Genomic DNA, 16,415 nt, shown 5'->3' with positions numbered 1-16,415 from the left:
AGGCATGCTTCAATGTGAGTGGCGGTGAGGCATACTTCAATGGCGCTGACGGCCGCGCCGATGCTTCGACAATGTCGACGGCCATGGCGATGTTGCAAGGCATGCCGTGGGGACGGGGCGTGCTTCAATGGTGTCGACGGTCGCAGCTGTGAGGCGTGCTAGGAAGTTAACGCTGATCCTACTCCGAGCAGTGCATGGGTGTCGCTACTGCAATGACGCACACTGTGGACGAGCGGTGCGTGCTAAGGAGATTAGCGGCCCTGATAAGACGCATCGGACGGCACAACCGGTGGCTGATCTTTGAATCGCTGCAGGCGGACGGTGCCTAGCGTCCCCCATATTTTGCCCTGGTCTTCGTCCGGATGAGTGCCAACTCCAATGCTCCTTTCCCAACTCTAGTTCATTTTTTTAGATCGCGCACATCCACTTTCCCAAAAGAAAAAGAAACTGGCAGTCCAACCATGTTGGGAGCGGTATGGGAGAATCCTAGCACCGCCACCCTCTGGGAATCCCACCTTCCTCCCTTGCCGTAGCCGGTGGGCGCGGCCGGGCGAAGCCCACGCGGCAGGGGGTGGGGCAGTGGCTTTTCATACCCTCTTTTCTGGACTCATGGATAGCTTGGCTTGGCCCTCTATGGCGGGGCCGAGCAGTGGCCGGGGAAGCAAATGATTCACAGGAAGGTAGTAGCGCGACGCTCAAGTGGGGCGACTCTGTCGGCATTGCTATGTTGGTGGTGCGGACGGCGTGCAACAGCGGGCAAGGACGGTGGCCCGACTTAGGCGGCGAATGCGTGCAAAGCGACACCCGCTCCTTCGCCTCCCTTCCTGTTCGCTGGTCTGGACCATGTTCTTACCAGCGTTGGCATCTAGATTGGGTCCCAGCCCTAAACCGATGGCTTGGTGGTTGCAGGTGGCTTGGGAGGGTTTTCTCCCATATGTGTGGTGCTCGGTTAGGTGGGGTCATGTTAAGGCAGTTGGTGACAAGTGGGATTCGACGACAGGGGTTGGGTACTCCCTTTGCATGTGGGTCGGCATCATTGTTGTCCAGCCCTAACCGAGATAGTGCTATGGCACAGTGACTCCTCTCCTACATGGCATGTGCCAATATGCGAGCATTACGGTAATGCGCTACTCTAGCAGCGGTGGCGTGTCTCTCTTGGATGCCTAGGCGGCGACCCTGAGCAATCATAGTTATGCCACAAAAACCAAATTTTATATTATTATTTTATTATTAATGTATAAATATATAAGAGCTGTGATCCTATTCTTTACGAGGAATAATCATCACGAATTTAATGCAAAAAAAAAAACATTCGGATTAAAACAACTAAGGATATCTCCAACGCGGACCCTCATACCGCCCGAATACATCCAGACCGTGCGGTCTGGACGTGTTGCGCTATCCAACATAGACATATATCAGTCCACTTGGCAGTCCGGATCGCTGCCACGCCCGCGTCTGACTGTCCTAGCCCACACAAAAAAAACCTTCATCACCCGAGCACGCTTGCCACCTAATACAGTCAGTGCTGCTCCAGAGTGTCAGTGCCGCATTAATGCCCGGCCAGAGCAGATGCGACCTCTCACTTCTGCTGGCATTGAAGTGGTGTGCGGGCGAGAGAGCACAACCCATGCCGCTTCCCGGTGCAGGCGACTCCTCCGCATTCAAATGGTAGCCCGTCAGTTCGTCGCCCCTACATTAACGATATGCGGTTGTCTAGGAACCTACTCCGGCACCACCCGTCTGTCCGTCTGCCGCCCAACATTGACCTCACTGTCATGGCCCATCACCATCCGCCCGCTATATAAACACCAGCCCAGACCATACCCACAGTCATCGTCCTAGCTACTCCACTTTCTCCTCTCCGCACCACGCCCTCTATGGCCTCCTCATGCTCCAAAGCCCTTCGGGACACCCTATCCTCGACCAGAAGAAGGAGAGGACCTCCATTGCTATCGGTTGGCTGGTCGGCAGCAGATGGAGGCAGACGACGCCCCAATGGAGGACGAGGTGGCGCCACCCTCCTCGCCGGTGCATGTGAGTTTCACCATTGGCGAGGCCTGTGCGCACTACACGAACATGTTGTGGGAGGAGGAGGAGCCCAGGTTCTGATAGGTTCAGGCCGATCAGTCCTACAACCTCGGCCTCCTCGAGGAGCACCGGTGCACGGAGGAGCTACTCGCCGTCGGCGCGACTATTCTGCCGGACATGGACGCGGTGGCGCAGCAGGCACTGGTCGATTGCTACCGCTCCGCCTGTGACATCCGCCGCGACTGCTGGTGGTAATGCCTCCATTAGGAGGAATAGGCGGCCACCTAAAAGGAGATCGACGAGGTGGTGAATGAGGTGTGTGGCAAGAGCGACAACAAGGAGGACATCACCCGCTCTGCCCTAGTCGCGCCTAGCCCGCTACCGCAACCACAAAGCTAATACGTCCACGGACGCCGCCGATAGCAAGGAAGAGTAGTGCATGGTAGGTCACTACCGCTCGGGTCCTAAGAAGGCCACAACTCTTCCCCTCCCGTTGAATCCACGCTTGATGCACCGAACATCGATGGCCGATGATCTACCTGGCGGCGATGTGGGGGCGGACAACAGTAGTTCCTGGGGCTCCAGAGGAAGAGCTGGAGAGCATCGAGGCTGAACTGGAGAAGGTGAAGGCATTCACCGGACCAACACTTCTTAGGGATCATGGTAGGACATGGGAAACGTGGGCCGATGATCATTTAGATTAGGTTTAGTGTCGGGTTTGTCCAGTTTATATGAAAACTGTAATGAGTTTTGTCTGGTTTATATGAAAATTGATCCAAATATAGTGAATTTTGACCGTTTTATATGAAAGTCCATCGTATTTACATGAATTTCAGCCGGTTAGGTCAAACAGTAGCTGAAATGTATGCGGGCAACATTAGATAGCCGGCTCCCGCATATATGGACTGTTGCCCCTATGCGCGGATGGATGATGGAATATATTTATGGGTCAACGTTGGAGATGCCCTAACCCCACCAATCTTTTCTGACAAACATATAATTTGCGCATGGTCAAGATTCAAAAGTGAACGGTCTGGTCTGGACTTGTTACTGGACCTATGAACGTGTTCTAGAATCCTAGGGGCAGGAGTTCGGTCTACACCTCGTCTAACATGGCAATAGGTAAACCTAAGTTTGACCATTCTTCTGTATACTGAGTGTAGAAGGGCGCATGCCGATGAGATGCCCGACACTGGACGTGCACTTCGTGTTCCCGCAAGGGTCAGCCATGGTGTGGGACAGAGCTGGATGGGCACCCTTGATCCATGACAGCAGCACGACCACCACTTCCCACTTCGTTAGACCATCTACAATGATGGATACCTAATTTGAGTTGCCAAATGCCCCCGAACACGCCCGGCCACGTCCGTGGATAGTGACCGGTCAGACCCCACATGACAACTCCAACAACCATAGTAGGCATTTTTCAATTAGCATTTTCATACAAAAACCATGCAAAAAAGCAAGATCTATATACTACCAACTACCATCTACACTACTCATCCTTCTCATCAGATATGTGGATGAAATTGATGTCGGGGTCGCCGTCGTTATGGTCATTGGCAGCCGGGCGAACCTTCGGTTCCTCCTTGGGAGGGAAGAATGGCATGCTCCTCCGTTGCCTCCTCTGCCTGGGCCACCTCGAACTATGTGCATCGACCATGGCGAAGCCGGTAGACGCCAAATTTGCCTGATGCGCCTCCTCTGACTCCTCCTCCACCTCCTCCTCTATGACCGCGTCCTCCTTCTTTGCCTCCACCTCCACCTCCTCCTCCTCCTTGGGCTTCACTGAATCCAGACGCAGGCTAGCTGCGATCCGATCTTCGCGCCTGCCCTGGATCTCCTCTAGCAGCTACAGCCGCCGCTCGGGAGTGAGCATGTTGTAACTACTGGTTAGAGGCTGATGGATGGATTGAATGTCACGGCGGTGGAGGGGAGGAGGGGAAAGAAATGGAGGCGGTCTATGGTTGGGCTTTTGCCGTCTGGCTTACATAGCCGGACGTGTATCCTCACATGGCATGCTAGAGCGGCACCACACGATGCCAATGCGTCCTCATCGATGAACTAAGGAGGCACACGTCAGACCACTGGTTTACGCTTTTGTCCGCATAGACCCTTGCGGTCTGTCCTAAGCGACGTGCATGTCTGGACATCTTCATATCTGCTCCAGATATGTGTCGGATACGGGAAGTGCCGGTCAGTCCTGATATTTGGGCTAGGTTTGACAAGTCTAGTTGGGTCGCAATTGTGTTTGGGAAGTACTAGGCAAGCTGCCTGGTCGTTTGGGGCGGATATCCGAGGACTCCAGTTGTAGATGCTCTCATGCCTCAAGTAGCCGCATGTAGCGGCGTGGCAGTAGCTATGGTGTCGCAGACAATGACAAGACAGATGTGTAGCCGTCTCGCATCATGAGCTGCAGGGCAAGCACCGTCTTGCTGAGGGCTCACTCTAGCAGTCAAAAATGGCCTGCGTGGTTGTGGTTGTGGTGCCACGGACAACGGAGACGTGCTCCCGGAGCAGTGGTATGAGTTGCCTGGAGGGCAGTGCGACATGATGCCATGGATGATGCCGAGACGGACACGTCGCCGGTGCGGCGGCGCAAGCTGAAGTGTGTGGGTTGACGCGGCAAAAATTGCAGATGCTTGGCTGGCGGCGGCTACGATGACATGACTAGTAATGAGTGGTTCGACCCTATGGTCGAAAGGGAGACCTCTTCGTTGGCGCCTTCAGTGCCCGATCACTTTCCTGGCGATCACTCGCGCTCCCTAGTTGGCCGTGGCCCATTCTCTTGAATGATGCTCGCTCGACCGCTCCTTGGTAGCCTTTTTTTTCATTGCCAGCACTTGTCAAAAAAGCCTTGTTATTTAAAAAAATCATGAATTAAAAAATGTAGATGAATTTCTATAAAAGTTCAGAAAATTAGAAAAAAAGTTCATCGAATTTGAAAACAAGTTCATCGGTTTTGAAAAATGTTCATCTAGTTTGCAAAAAAGTTCATCGGTTTTGAAAAAAGATCATCGAGCTTGTAAAAGTTCATCGAATTCGAAAAAGTTCATTGAATTTGAAAAGGTTCATTAGTTTTGAAAAACGTCCATCGAATTCGAAAAAGTGAACCTACTATCAAGAAAAAGTTTCACGGATTTCTGTCACAAAAAAATGTGCGTGACTTTGAAAAAAATGTAAAAGGGACAGAGAAAAAAACAAAGAAAGAAGAAGAAAAGGCCAAAGTAACCACTATGTAAAACTTGAGGTCTGTTGGTCGGGTGGTTATGGGGTTGAAGTCCTAAGACCCGCGTCGCGGGTTTGAATCCTGGGTAGCACGCACTTCTTTTCTTTTTATAGAAACAAAGAAGGAGCACACGGGCCGGCCTGCTATAGAAACCTAGCGTACAGGGAGGGTGTGCACCCTGTACCAAAATACTATATTCGGCACTTAAGGCACCGAATAGAATTTTGGTTCGAAAGGTTATGTTTCCGGTGGACCCTAATGTTTATCTGGGCCATCTAGTTAATCCACAGGTGCCAATAGCCAGGTACGGTCCATCGGGCCGAAGGGTTAAACCAGACCACGTGAATCTTGAGTTCATAGTCCTTAACGCAAAGCGCTCTCAATATCTCTACTTTTACAAGGCGAGTTGGTAGGACAGTATCCACATCCTATCACATTTATTATCTATCATTATCTCTATTATTAAATCTCTATTCCTAAAAGGGGAGTTGGTGAACACCACCCCCTCCATACTGATTTTTTTCTCACTGCCACTAAAAAACGGATCGATCCACCCGACCTTCGAATTCATTTTATCCATGCTTGCTTTGGCAGGTGCCGATTCAATTCAATCACGTAAATATTAGGTAATTAATAAGAATTTAGAAACATTATATATGTAAGGTCACCTTCCTAAAAGATAGACTAAAGATTTTTTTCTCGATAACCTTCCAAATCTGCACTCCTAAAAGGGGAGTTGGTAGGTCGGTATGCATGGTTTATTTCACCTCAACATATCACCACGCTCCATGTTGGTTTTTTCTCCCTCCCACTAAAAACCCGAATCTATTCACCCAACCTTCCTTTTCATTTTTTCCTTCTTGATTTGGCAGGCGTCGATTCAAATCAATCATGTAAATACTAGGTAATTAAAAATTTGGACATCGCAACATATAAGTGATATCACATTCCTAAAGACAGACAGAAGATTTTTCTCGATAACCTTTTAAAACAAAATTAGATATTTCTGAATAATGAATAGCTAATCCCACGGACTACGCTATTTATTATCTATCATCTTCTCTAGTATTGAATCATAATCACACCTTTCCGTAGACATTTTTTCTTCAATCCCACCAACATATCTCTGTTTTCACCGCATATGTTTTTGTTTCTTGTTTCGTTTGTTGCATTTGACCTCCGCTCCCGCGTATGTTGCACCTTCGCCATTAATTTTCAACCCACCGAATTTTTCCAAATAAAACCCATCTCCCCTCAACCCCCTCCAGCCCTCCTCATTCGACCTCCCCTCTCATGTAATCCCAACCTACGCGCCTCCTACCGACTCTTACAATTCTCTATTCGCTACTTCATCCATCCCACAAAAATAAGCAATCTCCCTGATTCTGACTCGACCATTTCTTCCTTGTCACGTGAGGAGAGCACCACATAGGATTCTCTCACACTCGGTTTTTTTCATCCTGAATGTTCGCTCCCTGACTGAGGTTGGCCCCACACATCCCTCTCCCCCTCACCCGACCCAGCAAGGGTTCCAACCGCCGCCGCTCCCCAGGCGCCTACAGGATCATGTCTGAGGTATATATGCCGAAGAAGTTGGAATGACGAGGAAGTGCAGCAGCCTATCGTGCGCCGTCTCGGCTTCGAGGCCAAACATGTTTGGTTTCGCTCCCAGATCCCACCCTCCCTTGTCTTCTTGCTACGACTCCATGAATGATTATATTACATGTGTGTGCATGTGTGATAGGATCAGAAGACTGACAGGGAACAATATGTATTAAACGCTACCTGTCCTTATTATTTAATTAAAGTAAGCAACCACCTTATGGCCTTTACTGTGTCGATCCCACATTGTGGCCTTCACTGTGTGATAGTATTAGAAGACTGAATTTACACTTAGCAAACATCAGATGGCATTTACTGTGTATTTCGAGAAGTACCTTGTAGTGGCAGCAAATCTGGCAATTAAGACTTTTTTTTTCTACAGACGGTGATCCAAACTACCTGGTATGAACAGCGGCAACATCATATAATACTAACATGTAGTGCTTCATTTAACTCATTTTTGTACAACATGCTATTGTATCGAAAACTTTAATGCAATTAACTGTTGAATTTTTCTTCATCAGGATTGAGCGATCTGGCATATAATTATGATCTTCTGAAACTCGGTGGTTCAGATAATGGAAGATATGACAGGGAAGAGCCTGACATAGTAAGTATTGATTTTCTGGTCCTACCATGAGGTAGCTCAACCAATCTGAATTTTATGTAGATTATTTCATGATCTTCCCGTGCGTGCAGGTAATTCTGTCGTATGTAGTTCTGAATTTCATTTAGATTGACCTTGAAGTCTTTGGAGATATGATGCACTATCTTGACTGAACAAATTTATGTGCGAATGTTCTTGCAGCTCCCCCCCCCCCCCCCCCCCCCCCCCTGGGTCGGAAAATTAAACAACGTGTTAGTCTTTCGTTTAGCAATAGAAAGAACTCAGTAACTAACATGGTGGTTTTAGCTGGATACCAACCTTTCAGCTAGAAAGAACAGGAATAATGCCAACCTTTCAGCTGGATCAAAACAAGATAGGGCATGAAAGAACCAAGCTAATGTGTTCCCACTTGCCAGATGCACTCACATGTTCCTTACCACTCATCTCTTGAATTCATTCTTGTAAACATGTGATGAGTGCAGATTTTGGGTGGAGATGGAGATGGTGGCAAGCGGGAGATGCCAAGGATTGGGTTTACACAACACGTCCACTATAACGTTTATTTTCCATGTACATTCACAGATTTTTGGCCTTCCGGTGATGCAACTGTGAGTGTGTACGGTGTGAACACTACATATAACACACTGTTGGTTTTCGTTGCAGCTTAGCAATGTCGTCTATCTATGTAAAATGAAATGAGATAGAATGGTGTAGCCATTGATGATTGGTGGAGAAATTAACAGAGGTGTCTCGCAAGATAGCTTTTTACATTTTAATCTTAATTATGCATGTGCTCCAAAATAATAATCAAACATATTTGTGCTTATATGCATATAATAACAATAGCAAGAGTATATAACATTTTAGTGGAAACTAGAACAACGAGTTTCTTGGCGTACACAGATGGCCGGCAAGCTGCTGCTACATGAGCTGACTCGGACGAAAGCTTGTCTCCGGCGTGTCCGGAGCCGGCGATGGCGACGCTTTCAAGCGTTGTTCCCTTCTTGTTGGCATCGTCGAGGCACTCTCAGCTCCAATCTTCGCAGCTTCGGGGGAAACTCTAGATCCATGGGATCGGACGATGACGGTGCTCTAGCATCGTATTCCCTTTTGGGGGCTTCGTCTTTGGAGCTAGGCATCATCAGGCGGGACCGATGGAAGTTGGTGGTGTTGGCGTCGAGGCTTTTGTGGCAACGATGATGGGCGTGTGTGATGTCGGAGACGCGGCAATGGTTGCGGTAGTCGGCTCTTCTCCGGCGTGTTCGTGGGACTACCTCGGGTTGTTTTGTTGCGGTGAAGTCGGAGGTGCGGCGGCAGGGCCCTGTGGCGACAATGACAGGCAGTAGGTGGTCTGTTCGGTGGTCTTCCGCGGCGCCAGCCTTGCATAGTTCTCCTTCGGAGCCATCTTTCAAAGTCGGAGTTGTGTTGTCCTTGGCGCGGGTGGCTGAGTTTGGCGCGGGGTTCTTGTGTTTCACACAGCTACGGTGTGGGTTGGGTCGACTTTTGTCTTCGGAGAAGTCGGAGTCGCTTTCTCGGAGATTAGGGAGGGCGATGGGGCCTGTTGGGGAGAAGTGATGACGATGACACCAGTGTGTGATGTTGACGAGACCCTCTATGTGAGGTGTGTGGTATTATGTGTGCCGCTCAGCGGTTTGTGACGGTTTTCGCCCGGTTTTCCGTTTATTAACCGGGCAAACTCTCTTCTTCTTTATTAATGAGATGAGGCAAAGCTTTTGCCTCCGTTTCAAAAAAAAAATGAGCTTCCAAGGCTCCCTTCCATTTACACACTTGCAGAACTCCAGATCGATGCTGTTTACCCTGTGGATGAGACGGTGAAGATCTAGGCCCTGCAAGCTTTTTCACACGTTGCGCAGAAATTTGTTCCTCATATAGTCACTGTTTGATGAATTGTTTTCATTATTATTAATAATTTTATGTTACTATTATTCATTAATTTTTTCTCTAAAGCTCACAATCTATTTTTAACATTTGTGGAGCTTTAAGTCCACGTTATACACGTCTACACTACATCTGACAAGTGGAAGTTTGTCCTTGCAGCAATTAGTGCCTCGGAGGTCTTCAAGATTGGTGCAAACAAATATTAAAAGAGCATAGAAGCGCTCATCTGGGCTAATTTAAAAAGAACATACTTCTCTTACATTATCCGGTTAACATTGTAACATGAATTCTTGAAAATATCCCAACGAAATGCGAAAAGAATGTAATGCCTCTCTCACTACCTTTGTAGTTAAGCATTTTTCATACAAAGGGCCGGTGACTGCATACGCAACAATAAAGGAAGCATGCACATATTATATCCTACTCTCCGATCTCTTCGCCGATGCAGTCAGCGCACTTGAATTCTTTGAGATGTTTTGCTTCAGTGGCAGCTATGTTCACATATTTGCCATGGAACCACTGGTCACATATGTCACAGCATATCCAAAAGGCGTTGGCATGGTACTGAGCACTACAGGTTTCACAAAAGTATGTAACTTCATGATCATTTTCTTTGTCTTCAGCAGGCTTCCTAGAGTCCTTGTTTGGAGCAGATAAATTTTGCATCGACTCTTGAGATGGTGGCACGTTCTCTTCAACAGGTATGATAGAGTCAAGCATGTCTATTGTAAAAAAAAAAGCCGGAGATTGGATTATTAGTTTGCGTGTTTGTTTTAGATTTGGGCGGTACAATTTTGTCACTTTAGTTAACTGTTTTTTGCATGAAGCACCCATGCCATGCATATGGCTGGTGTTGGCGTGGTTCATACCATTGGCTGCAGGCCTGGAATTTCCCGGTACTTCAATCCTATTCCGAGGCATGATAAATATACAGATCTCTATTTTTGCCAAAATTATACACATCTCTCTACTTTTGGCGAATTTAAAAAATTAAGCCGGCCCTCTCTATATCTTCCGTGAAAAAGATCGCATGTGCGCACACAAGTATATATGTTTATATACGCTGTGCATTGCCAGTGGAAAATAGCTAGAATCCATATTCCAAACAATTTTTTTATTTGATCATTACTAAAATAAATAGAAAACTATGTCATTTATCTGATGTAGTTTAGTGAAAAAATATGTATGTAATATATGCGGCTTAAAAATTACAAATATTTCAAAATAGAATACAGTGCATGGATACTCTTCATTGCCAGGAGAAAATGATTGCCCTCATGTACTCTTATAAAATTAATGCATGATCGAATCCTAGAAAATATATGGTCCAAAAAATTTGAAGGTTTTGTGGGCGACAAGTGTCCATGTCTGTAATAAACTTAAGGACCAAACCCCATCATATTTCTTTAGGATATAAAAGGACACAAAATTATACTCCCTCCGTTCCAAAATATAGTGTTTCCTCTATTGTCGTACTTCAACTTTGACCATAAATCTAGCCAACAAGACCGACTGCGGCGGGAGCAAAAGTTATACCAATGAATTCGTATTCAAAACAAGTTCTCAGTTATATAATTTTTTCTTCGGTCGCAGTCGGTTTTGTTGATTAAACTAATGGTCAAAGTCGGACCTCGGGAAACGCAGGCGCACTATATTGTGAAATGGACGGAGTACATCCACCAAAGAATTTCTCATTCGCAATACTATAGCCCACCAGTACACATGTAGATTTCATAAAATTGCTATAATGTTACATCTTCTATCAATCTGGAATTATTGGGGCATGGCACACCAAGAATATATATCACGCGCATTGATTTCACACACTTGTCATTTTGGAAAAGTCTATGCATGCAAAAAATACAACCACTAATGGAAGGTGTTGTTTATAACTCGATACTCTTTTTCCTTTGTCTAATACAAAAATAAGCACGGTCGTATATCTGAAAATAACTTTTTCCCAAAGAAATATGTTTGAAAGTAACTGATCAAACTATTGGCCTAAATTCCTCTTTGTTTCAGTACAGAAGTACGCTACCCCGTGCAACAGCACTAGATTTTCATGACTATTTTTTCTTCATGAAAAACGGATCTGAGATTTCATGTCCGCCAGATTTACAATTTTTTATTAAAAACGGATTCAAGAAGTCTGGGACAGCATGATCTAAAAACTACGGCCACAAATGCCATTAGTTGTTTAACTCAATACAATTTTCCTATGCCTAATAAGAAATAAACACAGTTACGAGGACAGCAGTAGTATTTGAAGAAGCCCAAGCAGTACTTCGCACAAGAGCTATGAGGCCTTGTGTGTGTGACAGAAACACATCCATAAATACTCTTCTCAGCTCTTTGTTGGGACGATTACTCGTTGGCATACTTCTGCGTAAGTGCTACAATACCATGTTTGGTCTGCAGTTACGAGTTGTGCGGGGGTCGGGAAAAATCTTTGTCGGTTCAGCCGGCACCAACACGGTGACGCTTGTGGGCGCCGCCTCCCTTCTTCAAGGGCGTCAGGTGTACCCCGTCGGCACTCCTCTCCGTGTACCGGCAGAAATCCAAGGATCTGTTTGGGCAGCAGCATCATTGTCGTCGTAGTACTTCTTGAAGGTGTTGTTTGGTATGCGGGAATTCAGAGGCATAGAAGCGTGGCGGCGGTTGCTGGAAATCATCGCTTTGGCATTTGTTTCTCTTTCTGGGCTTGATTGTCCTATTTGCCCATCAATGATATCACAGTTCTGTCAGGTGGTTGCTATATTAATATAGCAAGGCGAAAGCCTGTTTCAAGACATTGTAAACTGAATTCTTCAATATATCCCAACAGAATGGGAAAAGAATGTAATGCCTCTCTCACTACCTTTCTAGTTAATCATTTTTTCATACAAAGGGTGACTGCATATCCTAAAATAAAGGGATGGTGCACATATTATATCCTACTCTCCGATCACCTCGCGGATGCAGTCAGGACACTTGTATTCTTTGATATGTTCTGCTTCAGAGGCAGTTAACTTCACACATTTGCCATGGAACCACTGGTCACATTCGTCACAACCAATCCAAAAGGCATTGGCATGATACGGAGCATTACAAGATCCGCAAAAGTCGGTAACTTCATTACCCTTTTGTTTGTCTTTAGCAGGCTTCCTAGAGTCCCTGTTTGGAGCAGATAAAACTTGCATTGAGTCTTGAGAAGGTGGCACGTTCTATTCAGCAGGTGCGATAGAGTCTACGTCTGGATTGGACACATTCTCTTGAGTTGGTGCGCTCGACTCCCAGTTTGCATTGTAACACACAAATGTTGTAGCCAAGGAAGACCATAAGAGAGATAGAATTCGTCATGGACTGTTCGCATCTCGTTTACCATATCAAATAAACGTGTCCTGAAAGAGAAAGTAAACCAACATCACCAAATCAGCAATTGGCTTTGCAAGCAATATGTAACACATGACATTCTTGATGCATGGGGGAACTATATAAGCACAAGAACATAATGATTTAAATAGAAAACGAAGATCACCCCTAATAAGAATAGCCCATTATTTAATGCTGAGTCTCTAATAGTTGGTTCTGCAGGACTACTGTTCTGTTGAAGCTGTATTCTCTCTCGTGTTTGTTAAATGAAAAAAACAAGATATTATGTCAAAAAATAGAATCTTCTATACGCTTGTTTAAAAGCATAGGAATTAAATACTGTTTTGTTAGATAGAAGTTACAGGTTTTTGCGCTTTTTGCTGCATTCAATGATTCTTCTACATGCACATGCTTTATGTGTTGTGAAATTATTGGTTACGTTTCTCGGATGTAGATTGCACATATAAATGTCCTAAATGTTAAGTGCACAAAAAAACTCTTTGTGAAACGAAGTAGTAGTAGTGGTGGTGGTGGTGATAATAGTAGCAGCAGCAACAACAATAGTAGTAACATACCTTTGGTTGGCGGCGAGATAAGTGGACAAGAAAAAGGTGACGCCCATGAGCCACGAGTCGGAGTGGTGGGCGACGAGTGTCAGGTAGTCAGAACGGTTCATATAATCTCGCCGGCGGTTGATGCCTCGTGTCGGCACTGGCAGGCCTGGCGGCACCATCTCCTCCGGCAGCGTCAACTCCCAACTACCCGTACAAGCACATTGGCTCTTTACCTGAAGCGAGAAAATGAATTACACCACTACATCGGCCAGTCATCTGCACACCTCGCCATCTTATATTTACTAATTGTAATTGGGAGCACCATATGAGATTTACTTTAATTTAAGAAAAACTACCTCTCCAAAAAATCCATTTGACAAAAAGTCATTATATTATTCAAACAGGTTTGATGTTGGTACATGTCAAACAACTCTATTGTAAAAAAAGCCGGAGATTAGATTGTTAGTTTGCATGTTTGTTTTACATTTGGGCAGTACTTTCGACACTTTAATTAATTAAATATTTTTTGCATGAAGCACCCATGCCATGCATATGGCTTGGTGATGGCGAGGTTCATATCACTGGCTGCAGGCTTAGAATTTGCACGTACTTTATGCCTATTACGAGGCGTGATAAATATGCAGTTCTCTATGTTTGCCAAATTTATACAAATCTCCCTACTTTTGACTAATTTAAAATTAAGCCAGTCTTCTCTATGTCATCGTGAGAAAGATCGCTTGTGCGCACACAAGTATATATGTTTATATACACTGTGCGTTGTCGGCGGAAAATAGCTAGAGTCTGTATTTCCCAACAAATTTCTTTTAAAAAATTTGATCATTACTAAAAAATAGAAAACTATATCATTTATCTGACGTATTTTAGTGAATATACATGTATATAATATGTGACTTAAAATTAAAAATATTTCAAAATAGAACCATGGATTCTCTTCATGACCAGGAGAAAATAAATGTCCTCATGTACTCTTGTAGAACACTTTTGCATGAATATTCGATGTAAATAGTAATGCATAATCGAGTCCTAGAAAAGATATGGTCTAGAAACACTTGAAGATTTTGTGGCCGACAAGTGTTGAATGTCTATAATAAACTTAAGACCAAACCCCATCGTATTTCTTTAGGAGAAAAGGAGAAAAAAAAGTATACATCCACCAAAGAGTTTCGCGTTTGCAATACTATTGCCCACCAGTACACATGCAGCCTTCATAAAATTGCTACCATGTTACATCTTCTACCATGTTACTATTGCCCACCAGCACACCAAGAATATATATCACGCGCTTTGATTTCACACACTAGTCAATTGGAAAAGTCTACACACGCAAAAAATACTACCACTAATGCAGAGAGTTGTTTATAACTCTATACTCTTTTTCCTTTGTCTAATACAAAAATAAACATAGTTGTATATCTGAAAATAACCTTTTTCTTCCGAAGAAATATGTTTGAAAGTAAGTGATCAGACTACCAGCCTAAATTCCCCTGTGTTTCAATACAGAACTTCACTAGGCCGTGCAACAGCAGTGGATTGATGACTAGCTTTTCTTCATGAAAAAACGGATCTGAGAGTTCATGTCAGCCGGATTTAAAATTTTGTAACTAAAAATGGATCTAAAATTTTAGGGACAGCAGGATCTAAAAAATACAGCCACAAATGCCCGTAGTTGTCTAACTCAATACTTTTTCCTACGTCTAATAAGAAATAAAAACCATTATATGTTTCAAAGGAACTGATCAAACTATCAGTCCAAGTTTAATTAAATAAAGAACTTCACTAGCCCGTGCAATCACGGGATTGATGACTTGTTTTTCTTAATACAAAATGGATCCGAGATTTCATGTCAGATGAAACTATCAGCCTATCCCTAATACTAAAATAAACACCAGATCTGAAGTTCTTTGTCCCATGTCTAATACAAAAATAAACAAGGTCACATGTTTAAAAGTAACTGACAAAACTATCACCCTAAGTTTCCCCATGTTTCAGTGCAGAACTTCACTAGTCCGTGCAAACACGGGTTTGATGACTAGTTTTTCTTAATAGAAAATGGATCTGAACTTTCATGTCAGATGAAACTATCAGCCTCTGCCTAATACGGGATCTAAAGATTTTTTCCTATGTCTAATACAAAAAAAACACTCTTATATGTTTAAAAGTAACTGACCAAACTATCAGACAAAGTTTCCCCATGTTTCAATACAGAACTCCACTATCCCGTGCAACAGCACGGAACTGATGACTTGTTTTTCTTAATAAAAAATGGATCTGGAATTTCTTGTCAGCGGGATTTACAATTTTGTAACAAGCAATGGATATAACATTTCTGGGACAGTTGGATCTCTATATTACATACCTTCCTCGCGCAATAAATCATATAATGTATCCTGATCTGCGTGTATGGCAACAAGGAGGAGAAGAGATCGGTGTTAGATCCATCAGCACGTAGGCGTCACATATATCCAGAAAAACGTGTCACTAAGGAGCATCCCGTGGCGTACCTGTGGTGAGGGCTTGGACAAGCGCGCTGCGGCGGCCAGAGAAGTCCTCATAGATGTTCTCCACGGTCCATGAGACGGCCGGGCGGGACCGCCATTCACCAGGGTGTGCCGGCAGCGGGGTTGGTGAAGGCCGCCCATGAACGGGAACGGTGAGACGACGCCTGGAGGAGGAGCCGGCGCGAGATGCGTCCATGGGATGAGATTCGTGCTAGGTTCGCCGGCGGCGGGCTGGCAGAGATGGGCGGAGCTCTTGAAGGAGGAAGGTGGAATTGGATCTATGGGGGCACCCTGATACTTTGTTGCTTTATAAAGAGGCGGGGTCAAGAGGATGGAAGAATGGGGAACGGAGGACGCGGACGGGTTACTACTTTCCTTTCGAGTCTATGGGCGGGATGTATTTGTTTTCTTTCGTTTCCTATCACGTTTTTGGCCACGCCGGCGAGGTGCCAGCACCAGTGAAATAACTACATGTTAGCTGGCATGCAAATCCTAGGGCTACTGGCGTGTGGTCCCTGGATCAGCAGTCCAGAATACGCGGTACTCCTTTATTTCCTTCATTAATTTCATTTTTTTAAAGGCATTTATTTCCTTCGTAGTGTAAAAAGTATACGGCACGATGT

General features: G+C 45.0%; 1 pseudogene; it reads right to left on the bottom strand.

Moving 5' to 3' along the window:
• Positions 1-12,301: 12,301 nt before the first annotated feature.
• Positions 12,302-15,988, bottom strand: LOC125519724 (annotated as a pseudogene).
• Between the last annotated feature and the right edge of the window lie 427 nt (positions 15,989-16,415).

The sequence above is a fragment of the Triticum urartu genome, chromosome 7 (assembly GCF_003073215.2).
Source record: "Triticum urartu cultivar G1812 chromosome 7, Tu2.1, whole genome shotgun sequence".
Lineage (NCBI taxonomy): Eukaryota > Viridiplantae > Streptophyta > Magnoliopsida > Poales > Poaceae > Triticum > Triticum urartu.
This window is presented reverse-complemented; position numbering and strand designations above follow the sequence as displayed.